This window comes from Pristiophorus japonicus, chromosome 18 (genome assembly GCF_044704955.1).
Source record: "Pristiophorus japonicus isolate sPriJap1 chromosome 18, sPriJap1.hap1, whole genome shotgun sequence".
NCBI lineage: Eukaryota > Metazoa > Chordata > Chondrichthyes > Pristiophoridae > Pristiophorus > Pristiophorus japonicus.
The window spans coordinates 94,169,527-94,182,793 of record NC_091994.1 but is presented as its reverse complement, the minus strand read 5'-3'; the positions used below and the strand labels follow the sequence as shown (position 1 = coordinate 94,182,793).

Below are 13,267 nucleotides of genomic sequence, written 5' to 3'. Positions count from 1 at the left end.
TGGATTTGTGAAAGGGAGATCATGCTTGACAAATCTTCTGGAATTTTTTGAGGATGTTTCCAGTAAAGTGGACAAAGGAGTACCAGTTGATGTGGTATATTTGGACTTTCAGAAGGCTTTCGACAAGGTCCCACACAGGAGATTAATGTGCAAAGTTAAAGCACATGGGATTAGGGGTAGTGTGCTGACGTGGATTGAGAACTGGTTGTCAGACAGGAAGCAAAGAGTAGGAGTAAATGGGTACTTTTCGGAATGGCAGGCAGTGACTAGTGGGGTACCGCAGGGTTCTGTGCTGGGGCCCCAGCTGTTTACATTGTACATTAATGATTTAGACGAGGGGATTAAATGTAGTATCTCCAAATTTGCGGATGACACTACGTTGGGTGGCAGTGTGAGCTGCGAGGAGGATGCTATGAGGATGCAGAGTGACTTGGACAGGTTAGGTGAGTGGGCAAATGCGTGGCAGATGAAGTATAATGTGGATAAATGTGAGGTTATCCACTTTGGTGGTAAAAACAGAGAGACAGACTATTATGTGAATGGTGACAGATTAAGAAAAGGGAAGGTGCAACGAGACCTGGGTGTCATGGTACATCAGTCATTGAAGGTTGGCATGCAGGTACAGCAGGCGGTTAAGAAAGCAAATGGCATGTTGGCCTTCATAGCGAGGGGATTTGAGTACAGGGGCAGGGAGGTGTTGCTACAGTTGTACAGGGCCTTGGTGAGGCCACACCTGGAGTATTGTGTACAGTTTTGGTCTCCTAACTTGAGGAAGGACATTCTTGCTATTGAGGGAGTGCAGCGAAGATTCACCAGACTGATTCCCGGGATGGTGGGACTGACCTATCAAGAAAGACTGGATCAACTGGGCTTGTATTCACTGGAGTTCAGAAGAGTGAGAGGGGACCTCATAGAAACATTTAAAATTCTGACGGGTTTGGACAGGTTGGATGCAGGAAGAATGTTCCCAATGTTGGGGAAGTCCAGAACCAGGGGTCACAGTCTAAGGATAAGGGGTAAGCCATTTAGGACCGAGATAAGGAGAAACTTCTTCACCCAGAGAGTGGTGAACCTGTGGAATTCTCTACCACAGAAAGTAGTTGAGGCCAATTCACTAAATATATTCAAAAGGGAGTTAGATGAAGTCCTTACTACTCGGGGGATCAAGGGGTATGGCGTGAAAACAGAAAGGGGGTACTGAAGTTTCATGTTCAGCCATGAACTCATTGAATGGCGGTGCAGGCTAGAAGGGCTGAATGGCCTGCTCCTGCACCTATTTTCTATGTTTCTATGATGTTCTAGAATAGGTACTAGATTAAAGGAATTGTGCTTTATTTGACAATGAAACAGGAAGAGTAATGGCAGTGGTAACAAAGATAGGCTGTTACACTGATTAGAAGACTTCAGTGATAGGAACATAGGAACAGGAGGAGGCCCTTCAACCCCTCGAGTCTGCTCTGCCTTCAATTTAGATCATGGCTGATCTGTACCTCAACTCCATTTACCCAAGACTCCATATTCCTTGATACCCTTACTTAACAAAAATCTAGCGATCTCAGTCTTAATCAGTTGTGACCTGCTGCCCCTTGCAACAGTCACTGATTGGGCTGTGGATGATAGTCATCCTGATGCTCTCCTGCATGTACTTCTGTCTCTAAAACAGCTACGATCACTTTCCCATCAATGTCCATTTCCAGGCCTTTTTAGATGGAGAAGTCATGCAGGGCACAGTTGGCTACAACTATGCAGGAACCACAAGCTGCAGCATACTGCGGAACTCTTCCTGACCTGTCATAACAGTGAAAGTTTAAGATTCTGATAGTCCTCTTAAAGACCACTCTGGTAGAGACATGTAGTTCATTGTAGTGCTTGTCTGCTCTGTTCATACAACTCACAGTGGAGTCATTATCTGTGGGAGCGGAGGTACACCTTGTCACCCATAAGTCATTCTTTGGCATGATTTTCTTCCTTGAAGTGCACAGGAAGGGCCGAATTCCAAAGGATGAATGCATTGTAGCAACTTCCAGCATGTCTCATGTTGATGTGCAATGTTGCCACACATAATCTGGAAATACAGAGGGGCTGAAATTGCCTACCGCCCGAAAGGGGTCGCACCTACCGCTTTTGAAGTGTTCCGTCTGCCCCAGTGCATGGGGCGGATAATCCGGAGAAATTCAGCTTTTTGGTTGATGTTTCCAGTCAGAACAGTGTTGGTGTGAGGAGAGGGGCGGAAGTGAGGGCGGGTCGGAGTGGCCGACGCTCTAAGTCATTAACGCCACGCTGATGACGTCATCGCACTGGTGCATTACGACGTCCCTCCCCTTCAGTTAAAGAGGAGGGCCGCTGCAACTCTGCAGCCACTTTAGTGGCAACACTGGGCCACCAGGGATGGTTTCGGCCGGGCCAGCGGCCTGGCACCCAAGAGGGGATGCCAGGCAGCCTGTTAAGAGTCGTGGCCGAACTTGCGGACGTAATTGTCGGCTCGACCTGGCAGTCAGCCGACAAAAAAAAATAATATGGAATCGCCGGCAGCGCCATCTCTTCTTTAAGGGCGGCCACGCCGCCAAGCCACAAAAAGGGTACCAACAGAAAAAGCTGTCGGGGGCATCGACCGGCGGCTACGCTGCTCCCATGGGGCAATTTCCAAACGGGGCAATTTCCAGCAGTGCAATTTCAGAAAGGGGTTGGTGCGTGAACGATGTGAAAGGAAAACGGGCGGAGCAGTCCCCTACACCACTCTAAAAGTAAAGGAGGACAATATCAAAAAACCGCAGCGACTCGGTGGCCAGTCTGCATCAATCGGCGGCCACGGGCCTTATAGAAAGGGCCAATTTTGGCCCCAGGGAATGGGGAGGTTAAAATAGCTGAAGAGGTTAACCATAGGAGCTTGCAAAACAACATGGGTGCCATCTATTTCCCCCTGTATTCCAGAAACCCAATAAAACTAGATGACCCTGATCATTGCTGCCTTGCTGTGATGCCAAACTGGCTGAATTCCCAGTCACCTGATGAATGGAGAGAACCTTTGACTTGGTGGTAGCATTTCCCCTTGAGTCTTTTTTTTTCAAAAATTACTTTATTCATATAAAATTTTCACAATACATTGGAAAATAGCTCAGTACCTTGCGGTCAGCAATTCCATATAATTCGTTTGGATGCTGACAGCAGTTCCATACAATGCACTCGGTTGCATTTCATTTCAAGGTACAGTTTAGTACAATCCGTAAATCATGTTACATGTAGTACTGTGCAAATGAGGATATTACATGGAGCAGATGAGAACAGGTTTACATTAGGTTCCAGAATACATTTCAATACCGATCGCGAATCACGTTACATGTAGCACTATGCAGATGAATGCAATACATGGACCGGATGGGGATACGTTTACATTTCTTTACAAGTTACTAAACAGTGCAGAGACTTTCATTATACATGTCACAACACAGGTGTTTTTCAGTACATGGTGCTCTATATATACAAGCAGATTAACAAGTACAGCCCAAGGGGGGTCTGATTCCATCCCCTGGGTTTACCGTGGCGGAAGGGCCTTAAACTGTGGCTCTTCCCCATCGTGCCTTTGCGCCGACTGCGCCAATCTTTAGTGTGTTCCTCAGCATGTACTCCTGGACCTTGGATTGCGCCAGTCTGCAACACTCGGCCGTGGATATCTCCTTGCTCTGGAAGACCAGCAAGTTTCGGGAAGACCAAAGTGCGTCTTTCACCGAGTTGATGGCTCTCCAGCAGCAGATGATGTCTGTCTCGGTGTGTGTCCCTGGGAACAGTCCGCAGAGCACAGAGTCCTGTGTTACGGAGCTGCTTGGGATGAACCTCGACAGCAACCACTGTATCTCCTTCCAGACCTGCCTTGCAAAGGGGCAGTCCCAAATGAGATGGATGACAGTCTCGTCCGCACCACAGCCAACTCGGGGGCAGAGTGCCATGTCTCTGAAACCCCGGCTGTGCATGAAGGATCTGACGGCATTTCCCCCTGAGTCGCCCACTCCAGACAGCACCAGTGAGTGGAGACCAGAGCTTTGGCTCTGAATTCTGGGTTGACATCCAACGGGATTCTTGAGTCGTGTTTGTGTTGATGGCTCGCCCTCATCGTACGGGTTGTGGGATCCCATTAAATCCTTCACCCAGATATGACATTATCAGCTGGGAAAAAGATGGTTACGGGCATGAAAGGACCATTTATGTTGTGGCTTGTCAGACTGTTAATTAGCCTGGAAATCCTTCCACTACACAGCATTCTCCAAGGGAAGATTGTGAAGATACGAAAACAACAACAACCTGATGAATGTATGCCTGACCAACAGCCTAGCTGGATATTACAGAGCCTGCTTGGAATGAGCTGGTGCCATAAAAGTTAATTGATCTTGTGACCTTCATAGCCACAGATAGCTGCGCAATCAGATGATCATGGTTTCACGCTGCCATGTAGTAGCTGGCATAGTTCCGCCATAGCTTCTTTAGTAAAGCACATCCTTCTAATATACATGTCCTCACTACGGTCGTCATAGGACAAGTATTGCCTATATATTCGATGGTGGGTGGAGGTAATATATTTTGGGTGAATTCTTAAATGCTGCCTCACTCTCCTTTCCTGCTCCTTGTTCTCCGTGATTATGGTATACATTATGGTATACTGTGTTGTAGACTCGATGCAAAGGTACCAGACCTGCTCCCGAGAAGCTCTGCTTGAGGGGGATAGGGCGGGTGTGTAGGAAGAAGCATCAAAGTATCCTGGTGGTCTCTCACTCCCATAGGTAATCCACAGCAAGTCCAAGGCTGTCTAGGCTCAATGCCCAAAATATCACTTCAAAAACTTCTTCCCAGGCACAGTAATCAATACCCAAACTTTAAGCAATCTACAAGCTGAAAATCTCCTTACTTCTATTAGTCTCAGCAAATCCTGGCACCTATGGAGTGGATTTTGCCACCAAATGGACCTTGGCTGGTTGGTCGGTGGAACACAATCAGTCTGTCGTGCTGTCTGGCAGTTCTGGTGCAAGATCCCCCAATGGAGTGCTCTCTACGCGGGAGTCCTCCCTTTATTTATTGGGGACTTGGCCTGGAGGGTGTTGCACGGGGCAGTCCCGTGCAATCAGTTTTTAAGTCGGTTCACGGAATCCCAGGCCACCTGCAATTTCTGCGGTCTGGAGGTGTCCATGTTCCATGTATATGTTGAATGTGTGAGGTTGCAGCCCTTGTTCCATTATTTGAAGGGGCTGCTCCTCAAATTCTGGTTACACTTCAATCCCACGCTCCTGATCTTTGGACATCCTGTGCGGAGGGGAGCGGGCAGGTCGGAAGGCCTCCTCATAGGACTGTTCCTGGGCATGGCCAAGATGGCCACTAACCGGTCCAGGCAGTGGGCGGTCGAGGGGGTCGTTCAGCCCGACTGCCTGCCTCTCTTCCGCGGATACATTCGAGCCAGGATGTCCCTGGAGATGGAGCACGCTGTGTCCACCGGTATGCTCGCAGTCTACCGCAAGAGGTGGGCACCAGAGGGACTGGAGTGCATCATCACCCTGGCAACAAAATTTTAATTTGATTTATTTAACGGCAAAAGTTTAATTTGTTTATTTGTCGAATTAGTGCCTCTTTAATAAGGGGACAGTTGTATTAATGCTCAACTAAAATTTGTTTTTAGCCATTGTTTCATTTAATCTTTACTTAAAGTTTTATTGTTAATTTGTGTGTTCTAGTGTCCCTTTAATAAGGGGGCAGTCGGCTTTATCTGTTAACCAAAATAGTTCTGGTGCGAGGTGCAGTCCATTGAGGGCCGTGTCTCATTGTCATTGGGATGCGGACAGAGGTCCTCTACTGGAAAGTGCACATATAGATGTCAGGTAAGGGCAGGATCACACTTGGCTATGATGGAGTAATCTGCCAACACTCACTGTCTAGGCTCAATTATGAAGAATGGCTGCCACAATCCATGGAATTGTAACCCAGCATGATTTATCATCTTCAGGAGAGGGGGAAGGAAAAAAACTGGGATAAAGAAGTTTAAAAAAATGCATTGTTACAAAGCAATTAGTGCACAAAGGGAATGCCTGCAACACAATAACTTTTGTTTAGAAGATGTTTTTGACTGGTGTCGTTCAGGAATATTTTTCTATCCCGTAGTTAGACTTAATACAGTGAATGCTGCACCTAGAGCTGAATGTTCAAACTGCAAGGCATTCAGTCCAAATACACAATGTGAACACTCCTGCCCTCCTCTGTTTATTCTGTCTCAAACCAGAGAATGGATCAACTCTGATCTAAAGCACAGCCCAGCTGTTAAATGTTGTATTTATTCTACACTTACTAGTGCAGTACTACCAGTATATCAGCAGCAGTGCAAGCAGGTAGCTGCAGTTACACTGCCCACTGTGGAGCAGGAGAGGGCAGAGCTGAAATGCAGGCACAGAGCCCTGTTTACTTAACTTCCACTCAGAACTATTTCATCCAAATAAAAAGAGGTGATGAGTAGGTCACCCTTTTTAATTGTTAAAAATTGATATACCATTAGTTACCAATGGAAGTCGTTGCAAAATATACTCCTTTGCTGCCGAATTGGCCATTTACACGGTGGAGCAAATTCAGCAACAAAAGAACAACTGTGCTTGCACAAGTTGTGCGTGTGCAGTTGCTCAGAAAAAAATTGTAATTTTGACAATCTGACTGGGACCTATGTTGAAGCCAGGGAAACGTCCATATAGGCCAGAATGGCTAAAGTGCATATGACTGGACACAGCCAAGATAGTGCACAAGATGCAAGTGCTACCAGTGGGAGCTATTAACTTTGGTGCCATATTCACCAAATGAAACACCCTCTAGATGAGGATTTTGGTACTTCTACAAACCATCACCGCCACCTGTAAAGTAAAAGGCATATGACACACAGATCACTGTACTAACAGAGTTTAACAATTCTTTGTTAAAAGACAAGTTCAAAAATGTGTGCCATTCTTGTCTGTACTGTTAGCTGATGTCAACTTTAGTGGGGGCAGGGGTGACTACAATTGGTCTCAGCGCTCCTGTGTTAGGGAGGAGAATATTGGCTATGTTCCAACTTCTGATTGCCAGTGATATCTGCTGGATGTACATGGATATAGACATTAGATGGGGATAGGATCAGACTCTGTTCGACTGATCCCTCTATGGGCAAATGGCCCCCCAAACACGTATGAAGAATGGGCCCTTGGGTTAGGTACCAGAGGCCGATTGCCATCTGTGCAATCACATCACAGCAAGAGTGCTGTTACAAATTTGGGTCTGATCTCAATATTCTCTCTGATCCAGCATCAACGGTCACGCCTGTTAGTGGAACCCATGTCCCTTGTGATGAGTTTCCCATTCTGCCCAATATCTAGTTTTACTGATGTGTGAACCCATGTGTAATAACGAGACTCCTTTGTTATATGAGCTGGATATAGTGATTATCACATTTACTCTCATGTGCATTTCTCCAATCTTCTGAAAAGCAGACTGATTAACACGTTAGTGAGATGAGGCTAGATGTAAATCATTAAATTAATTTATTTTTCAGTCACCACATGAATATATCCATTACAGTAAAGTTCACGTTTCTATAATTTAATTTTAGTCCCTACTCATAACAAAGAAAATAATTTTAAAATGCCACACTGTCCTTGTTAGTGGGCTAAGTACCACATTCTTTTGGTCACTGACTCAGACCAAGGTTTGCTCTGAGCCTGGTTGGCTCTCTTAAGATAGACTGGCCCAGGTTCTTACCTGCCTCTCTCAGTAGATCTTATCAACTGTTCCAGAATATGTGTTTCCCCATTCTTTGGTCCCCTCTCTGAACAGGGAATTGAGGACTTGACCTCCAACCCGTTCCCAGACCAGGGTTGGCTAGTACAGCACAAACCAAACTGGCCCCATAGAAACATAGAAAATAGGTGCAGGAGTAGGCCATTCGACCCTTCTAGCCTGCACCGCCATTCAATGAGTTCATGGCTGAACATTCAACTTCAGTACCCCATTCCTGCTTTCTCGCCATACCCCTTGATCCCCCTAGTAGTAAGGACCTCATCTAACTCCTTTTTGAATATATTTAGTGAATTGGCCTCAACAACTTTCTGTGGTAGAGAATTCCACAGGTTCACCACTCTCTGGGTGAAGAAGTTCCTCCGCATCTCGGTCCTAAATGGCTTACCCCTTATCCTTAGACTATGACACCTTGTTGCAAGTTTAGCAACTATACCCTACTGATTGCAAAATCAATCGGGTACTCTCGACACAATGGGTTTGTATGGAGTCTCATAACTTGTCTGGCTTGCCTTGAATACACGACTCTCCCACAGCCAGCTCTGGCTGCAAAGTGGAATGAAATCCTTTGAAATTAATTTAACTTACAAGTAACACATCAATATAAAATATATCCAGCACTTCTGCCCCAAAATGTTCAAATAATACAAAATGTGGCAAGCATCTTCAGAAGAGGAAGGCATGATAGAAAATTGGCAGAGAAATTAGGAAAAACAATTCAGTAATTAAAAAGGTCCCCTGCAAATGGTCTAACTTGTACCGATTAACCCATACTGAGTTTTATACTGCCCTTTTGGCAATTGTATGCAATAAGTGCAATGCTAGTGCCAAAATCTATATTAATTTCTGGCTTTGGCTGAATGCACCCTAACTCCTCACCACTGTCCAAGTCATGTTTAAAAATCAGGAATCCCACACTTCATTTACACCATACAGTGACTGCCAATGCTTTTGATTCTGATGGCAGAAGCTCTAAAAAATCAACATTCCATTACAAATAACATTCTAATGAAGAGTACACACTCAAAATGCCATAACTTGTCTTTTCTCTCTACAGATGCTGCCTAACCTGCAGTGTATTTCCGTCATTTTCTGTTTTTCTTTCAGATCTCCAGCATTTGCAACTTTTCCCTTTTTAATTCATAAAACTATTGCCCTCATAACCTCGGATTTAACACCTCCATTTTGAACTCGGAAAAGCACTTCAATGAGGCAGAAGAAGAATGAATTAAAGCTGCTTCCCAGTATCTGTGGTGCTATGCCGCTGACAGTTCACCTTAAATCTCGGTACGCAAAGCACACACATTTATTGCACCGACATATGACATTCCATTGCTCAAACAGCCACATTTGCATCCTTCTGGAGTTGAATCTGTCAACTTGTAACTGGATTGCAAATAGCCAATCTCATATTATTTAGGATTTTTGACAGTTGCCAAATAAAGGATTTTTGATCCTATCTGTCTGGTTTGGATTGAAACCAAGGACACAGGCGGGAATGGACTCTGTTCTACCCAGAAAACGGTGAAATCAACATTTTATTGGCAAACAGGACTGTGAGATATAGGACAAAATAATTGGTCACAAGAATATAGGAAAAATCAGCCACTAAACCAAAATTTTACTCAAAAATCTATACCTACAATACATTTATATGTAAAGAGGTTGTTACAGATGTACAGGATCCTTTAACATTGTTTGAGCTAGCACCGCCCTGCATTTCAAAACAATGATCTGCACCTGCAGAGGCTTTGAATGATCATAAAGTTGCACTAAGTTTGTCTAAAATGCAATGCACACTTTAAAAAAAATCAGAGTAGGGGTGTAAAAAAACGATACTTGTTTGAATGTAGCTACTTTTAAAATCTAGGTTATATAGGCCAACAAAGCTATGCCAGAGAGTTTACAGCAACCAGCGTATTAACAGATTCAAAAGGAACAAGATTCAATTTAAACCTAAATTAGTCACAGGATTTAATTGTCTTGGGTTTCCGATGCAAAAAGTAATACAATTATTCTGGATAATACCCGACATATGTCTCACACCAGTCAAGGTAATTAGGTGAACCTACTTTAATAAAAATGGAAATTATTTTTAGTGTCATTTCATCAGGAGGGTAATAACTCAAAATGGAAATCCTTCCAACAAAAAATAATTAAATGGCAAACTCTCCGTAAGTTAATTTTCCCCCTAATTTTTATCCCTTCTTACCTTGAAGGGACTGCCTCTTGCTGGTGTATGGTTCCAAGGGGCCAGGCTGCTCCATTACCCTGCGCGAAAGACCATCTTTCATGTGCCAATCGCTTCTCGGCCTTTTGGCTAAGATCATGCGTAACTGACCTGACCAGCCACCATGACCTCCGGGTGGTTTCTCCCTGGTCAGGAAGGTATATGCTTGCTTTTTTGGAAACAGGAGGTGGGTGGGGTGGCTTGACCCATCCACCTCCACGGAGGTGTGTGGGGTGGCTTGACCCATCCACCTCCATGGCACGAACCTGGTATTGCAGTACTTCCAGGAACGGTGCAGTGGCTCTAGGCCTTTTGGCTAAGAGCATTGGCGCAGAGTGATCCTTGGCATGTGCAAGGTGACCTCTGGCGTTTGTGATTTGACAAAGAATTGGAACGATTGGCTACGAATTTATAAAAAAAAAAACAAGCTTTTTGGCTGTGGAGATTATCATGCCCAAACCCAATCCTGCTCTTACTCAATATCTGCACATATGCCCAAACTACTAGCCTGACATTGACTATTCAGCTTTGATCAAGCAATGAACCCAGGAACTTTGAAACTATAGGTAGTACTATACCAGGTAGTGCCTTTACCCACCACGCTATTAGGGACTAGTAACCAAGTTACATAAATCCACAAGATAAAAATTGCTCCCACAATCCATAACTAAGGCAAAAATAGAAAGATTGGGAAGCGGACCTTGATATGTGCAGGTGCTAGAAATGGAGTTCTATCAGCGCGTAGTGATTCCATAAGATTCCATAAAGGGAGATTTATAAATAAGCTAATAAGAGGATAAATATATAATAAGAGGATTTGGAACAGGTCTGAGCTCTGTCCTCCCTTTCCCGATCCGGCGGCGTCCTTCGGAGTTCCTTTGGTGAGCTCAGAGCCGGCCTCCGCGGCGACCTTGTAATCCTTTCGGCCGGCGGCCCATACTGCGGAGGCGAAAGCAGCTGGAGGAGCAGCGGTGGAGCTACTGTCAGACACGTGGCGCAGGTAATAGCAGCGACTACTCTGACTTCTCCCACGACCCTTTGAGAAGCTAAAATGGAGCAGGGCCCCAGCGTCTCTCATCCCTTCCCCTCATCACACCTCAGATCTCCCACCACCTCTCCTGAAGGCGTTGCTCAGTACCGAGCTTATGGCTCACACTCCACTGTAGGCAATTAGGCCCATGCAGTAGTGCCTGGTCTCCAGTCATCTCAGACCCCCTTGCCACTAGACCAAGACTTTGCTCTGCTAAGCCCATGTGGTAGCCTGTATGCAATGGCCACCCCATGTTAAAAGAACTCAGGCATCTTCCACCCTTCAAAATGAAGTTCGGGACCTGGAACGTCAGGACCCTCATGGACAACCCCAACAGCGACAGACCGGAACGCCACACCGCTATCGTTACCCCGGAACTTAGACGCTATGATATCGACATCGCCGCCCTAAGCGAAACCCGGCGGGCAGGGGAAGGCCAGCTCAAAGAACAAGGTGGAGGTTACACCACCTTCTGGAAAGGCAAACCAGAGGAATAATACCGCCTCCATGGAGTTGGTTTTGCCATCAAGAATGAGCTGGTCGACCATCTTTGACTCTTCCCCCTGCAGGATTAGCGAATGCCTCATAATTCTCCGCCTCACCCTATCCCGGAACCAGTGCGCCACAGTTATCAGTGCATGTGCCCCAAGACTCGACGCAACAGATGAGGCCAAAGAGGCATTCTACTCCAGCCTCGAACAATCCCTGTCCCGCGTCCCTACAGATGACAAACTGATCCTCCTCAGCGACTTCAACACCAGAGTCGGTAAGGACACGGACCTCTGGGGAGGCATGATCGGCAGAGAAGAGGTAGGGAAAACCAACTCCAGCGGTACCCTGCTCCTAACAAAATGCCTAGAACATGACCTTGTCATCACCAACACTTTGTTCCGCCAGAGGGACAAGTACAAGGCATCGTGGCAACACCCTCGCTCCAATCACTGGCACCTGCTCGACTACGTCATCGTTCGAGCGAGGGATCGCAAGGACATGCGCATCACCCGCGCCATGACAGGAGCTGAGGACTGCTAGACGGACCACCGCCTAAGCCGTTCCATCATCAACATTAATATAGCCCCAAAGCGACGACGGCAACAGAAGCAATGCCGCAGAAAAATCCACGCCGGGGCACTCAAAGACCCAGCTAAGAGAGCCCTATTCAGCCAGCGCCTCACTGCCAACCTGGCAACGCTAGATGATCCCGAGGTGCAGAGTGCCCACAGCGCTTGGTCTGCCCTCCATGCTGTCATGTATGTAACCTCTATGTAACACCACTGCAATACTGTATATACTTAAGCAATACACACCTTGACCACAGGGGGTGAACTTGTGGGAGACACCGCTTACCTGGTCATCCAGTATTATAAAGGGAGGTCCCACGCAGGGTCATCACTTCTTGGTCCTGTGAATAAAGGTTCAGGTCATAGAGTGACCTTGTCCATAGAATGTGCCTCGTGTGGGTTTTGTGTTATTGAGTAAGGACATTACACATGCCACCATAACCAGTGCCTGAAAAGAGATGCTCGGTCACTCAACCAGGAAACACCAGGACTGGTTTGATGAGAATGACCAGGAGATCCAGGGGCTAATAAAATGCAAGCGCAGGAATTTCGGAACTTAAAGCAACAACCCAACTCGGGAGCAGCAAAGCTAACGACCGAGGTCCAACAAAAAACCCGCGACCTAAAGAATAGATGGTGGATGGAGAAAGCACAGGAGATTCAGCAGCTGGCCGACAGTCATGACGTGCGAGGATTCTTCACCGCAGTCACATCCACCTACGGCTCAAACACCCAAGGCCCAACCCCACTGCTGGCCAAGAATGGGAAGACACTCATCAAAGACATCGAGGCAGTCAGGGCCCATTGGAAGGAGACTCTGCCTTTGACACAAGTGTCTTCGACTCCATCCCGTAGCATGCTACCCGTCACCATCTCAGCAAAACCCCAGACATGCACGAGGTAGAAAAGGCCATCCGTCAGCTCAAGAACAACAAGGCATCAGGAGCAGATGGAATCCCCGCTGAGGCACTAAAGTATGGTGGAGAGGCACTATTGGCTTGAATGCATGACCTCATCTCTATCTGGAGGGAGGAGTGCATGCCTGGAGATCTCAGAAATGCAGTAATCGTGACCATCTTTAAAAAAGGGGACAAGTCCGACTGCGGCAACTACAGAGCAATCTCCCTGTTGTCGGACACTGGGAAAGTAATCGCTAGA

The 13,267-nt window shown here is 46.3% G+C and overlaps 1 protein-coding gene and 1 non-coding gene across 2 annotated transcripts in view; one reads left to right on the top strand and one right to left on the bottom strand.

Annotated features, from left to right (window-relative positions):
- Positions 1–13,267, bottom strand: part of LOC139228903 (putative oxidoreductase YteT) — a 285,946-nt gene that overhangs the window by 252,225 nt on the left and 20,454 nt on the right. The window lies entirely within an intron of this gene.
- On the top strand, positions 10,089–10,280 carry LOC139229453 (U2 spliceosomal RNA). The gene has a single exon (XR_011587720.1). It is a non-coding gene; the product is annotated as a U2 spliceosomal RNA (small nuclear RNA).